The following is a 3,687-nucleotide window of genomic DNA, read 5'->3' on the forward strand; positions in this document are numbered from 1 at the left end:
TCATATAGAGAAAACAGAACACAGAGGTAGACTTTTGGGGAGGGGGCAGAGAAGCCATGGAGAAAAGCTAGAGGGACCAGGTAAAAGACTTAGATAAAAAACAGTGGTTTTCTTTAAATATTTTGAGGAAACACTTCATTGCAATTAAATGTCTAACAATTCCCTGAGTTGTTTTATAATATTCCTGGATGTATTCAAGTAGACAGTAAATTTATGACCTGTCAGTGTATTGAAGAAAGGATACTGTCTGTGAGAGGCAGGATTTGACGGTATTTGAAATTCATAACAGGTTTAATGTTATCTGTTTAGGGCAGACAAAGTTGGCCAGTGAAGGGCTTGCAAGTGAGGAAGAAGAGTTTAGATTCGATAACACATGTGATACCAAAATTGTGAACAATACAGAGAAGATTAGCATGGCCCCTGCACAAGGATGACACACAAATTTGTGAAGGTTTCTGTATTGGAGCCCTGGCAGCCTAGTGGCTAAAAGCTCAGCTGCTAGCCAAAAAGGTCGACAGTTTGAATTCACCAGCCTCTCCTTGGAAACCCTACAGGGCAGTTCTACTCTGTCCTATAGGGTTGCTATGAATTGGAATCGACTTGGCAGCAATGGGTTTGTTTGTCTGTGTGTGTGTGTATGTGTGTGATAAATAATGAATTAGGAGGGTTAACATGGCAATGTGTTCAGGATGCTTCCCTGTAGGAAGGTTCCGAAAGTTCCTCTGTCACCCTAATTTAGGTGGCGGAACTTTGTTAGATTGGAGGTTTGTTAGACCTGGGTTAGATTATGGCCTTTCATGGAAGATAATCCAGAGTAGTAGGTGAGAAGTCCTTTTAGGAATCAGATAAATTCTGGTCTGAGGCTTGTGATCTGAGCAACCTGGGATGAGCTAACCAACTCTCTGAATCTCACTTTTCTCTTAAGTAATGTAGGATAAATTACTTCATAGGTAATTGAAATCACTGGTGCCTTTGCTATTCTGGGGTTTGCACTTTCTGCCTCCTTTAAAGTCATGCTGTTATCTTGCCCCACTACTCTGTTACTATGACTAGGTCAATACTAGTAGAAGGACTGAACAAATACATCCTTGAACTGCATATAATTTTAATAGTAGGTGTCATTTATGGCACATCATCACTGATTAGGAAACCAAGCAGATTATTAGTGACAAATGGACATTTAGGAGAACAGACATTTGCTGAATAATCTGAACAATGGCTGGAGGCCAACAACACAGCGCAAATGGACAAGAAGCCAGAAAGGCCTGATTAATGGGCATTATGAATTGAATTGTGTTCCTCAAAAATATTTTTGGAATCCTGACCTAATCCTAACAGGATTTAATCCTGTCTGGAAATAGAATTTTCTTTCCTATGTTAATTGAGGCCATCTCCGTGTAGGAGGTGCCCTAAACTCGATCTCTTCTGCGTTAGAAGGGGTAGCATAGACACAGAAAAGCAACCACAAATGAGGGAAGTTAGATGCCACATGACAATCAACAAAGAACTGAAGACACTGGGGCTGCAATAGCTGAGACAGGAATTTTCCCCCAGGGCTGACAGCGAAAGAGGCTTCCTCTATATCAGGGGCCCTGAATTTGGACTTCCAGCCTCCTTAACTGTGAGAAAATAAATTTCTGTTCTTTAAAGCCACTTACTTGTGGTATTTCTGGACCTGGGTAGGTTACGCCAATTCCATGAACCCAGAAATATGGATTCCAGGATAATCAAAGCAAGTTTGTCACTAAGCAAAATTACTGACTCACACACTTAAAAGCTACATGTAATTGAGAAATTACTTAAGTCTCCTCTCAATTTCCTTGTCTGTAAAATATGGGTAATTCCCATGCTTTCTCAAAGGGATCTTTTGAGGATCAAATTAAACCATGCATGTCTCAGCTTTATGTTATCTATAGTGATTATTACCTTCAACAACAAATATGTGGGTGCTTTACTGTAATATATGAGCCCTGGTGCTGCAGTGGTTAAGAGCTACCGCTGCTAACTAAAAGGTCATCAGTTTGAACCCAATAACTGCTCCTTGGAAATCCTATGGGGCAGTTCTATTCTGCTATAAGGTCGCTGTGAGTCGGAATCGAACTCAACAGCAATGGGTTTTTGGTACTGGAATACATTGGAGGGTCATTCAGCAACTATTCTCGCTTCAGCTTCCTCTTTGGGGCAGAGTATACTTCCTTACCCAGTTGGCTTTGGCTTGGCTACGTGGCTCGCTTTACCTGAAGGAATGTGAATGGCCTGATGCAAATGGAGAGTTCAAATGTGCCTGCCTGCTTTAGCTTGACTCTCTTTCTCAGAGATATATCTTGAGAAGAACATGGGCAAGGTGAAGCAGACTTGAACCCAAACTGAAGCCTGAAGCCAAGCCTAGCCAATTCACAGCCCGAAGCACAGCTGCCCAAGCTGACCAGAAGACAACAAGTCAGGGGGAAAAAAAAATGCTTACTTTTAGAAGCCACTGAATTTTGACATGGATCATTGTTCTGCAGCACTACCTGGCCTGCCTCTTGTATAGCAGTGATTTATCATAAGTAAAGCAAGTGCCAGGTAGCCACTGCCCCTTTTCCTGAAGAGCCTGACAGAGAGAAATCAGCCAAGGCTGGACTGGATAAGCCAAATTAATGCTTATTGTCATAAATCTCTGAGTTCAGGAGTGGTTTATGATCTTGACAATAGCTGCCTGATATACTTACTTTGTGCCATGCATCAGAGAGGAAACACTGGCTGAGGTGTTTGCATTCTCATGAATATTCTTAATAGTCCTAAATGCAGGCCAGATACCCTTATTCCTGATGAGAACTTTTTAAACAAAAATGATCCAATTCACTTTTTGTCTGCTTCCAAGATATGAAGCTAATATATGAACCCCTGGCCCCATGAGTGAGAAATTCACCTCTAAAATGAACTAAAAAGAAAAATTATAGAATCTCTCCCTTGGGGAATTTGTGATACAACACAGCCAGCCTCTTGGTTAGAATATTTGGATATCTGCCTGCACGAAGGTAGGGGCATGGGACAGAAAACTTTTGAGATTGCTCTGGCTTCTGATTTTATTATTTTAAATAAGCTGATCGTAGTCAGCTGGAATTCCAAGGTAGCTAGGCACCTTCTAAATAGCTTATGAAAGTAAATATATGTTTTTTCGTTTTATCTTGGTCCTGAGGTCAACAAATTAAAATACTTTCTTCCTAAGAGTTTGAAAGTGAGTGAACAGATTGATGAAACAGTTAGAATCAGGTGCTCTGTTTTACAGCAGCTGTGCACCTCCAGGTCCTAATCAAACAGTCGTGCCTGAGTGATAAGCTGATACACAGACACATTTATCCTTTGACTGTTTAACTCCACTTTTTAGAATTAAAAAAAAAAAAAAAAACTTTAAAATATGGGGGTTCAAGCTGGAAATCAGTGAGGCACGATTTTTATTTTTGTACTTGTAGCTTACAATGTAGGACTCCTTTCCTTACGTGCTATTTTTGAAAGTACTAACCTTTTTTTTCTTTCTGTGTTTGAACATATACAAGACAATTTATATACAGGAGGAGAACTTTTTAACATAGATGACTAGGCTAGAAAAATTTTAAGTTAAAGATGAACTGCATATTCAACTCAGCATTTCAAATGAATTGGTTATCTTCAAATTTCCTGTAAGATTTTAACTAATTTGAGGTT

General features: G+C 39.9%; 1 non-coding gene across 1 annotated transcript; it reads left to right on the top strand.

Moving 5' to 3' along the window:
- The first annotated feature begins 353 nt into the window (after window positions 1-353).
- On the top strand, window positions 354-465 carry LOC111752262 (U6 spliceosomal RNA). The gene has a single exon (XR_002787229.1). It is a non-coding gene; the product is annotated as a U6 spliceosomal RNA (small nuclear RNA).
- Window positions 466-3,687: the final 3,222 nt, after the last annotated feature.

The sequence above is a fragment of the Loxodonta africana genome, chromosome 26 (assembly GCF_030014295.1).
Source record: "Loxodonta africana isolate mLoxAfr1 chromosome 26, mLoxAfr1.hap2, whole genome shotgun sequence".
Lineage (NCBI taxonomy): Eukaryota > Metazoa > Chordata > Mammalia > Proboscidea > Elephantidae > Loxodonta > Loxodonta africana.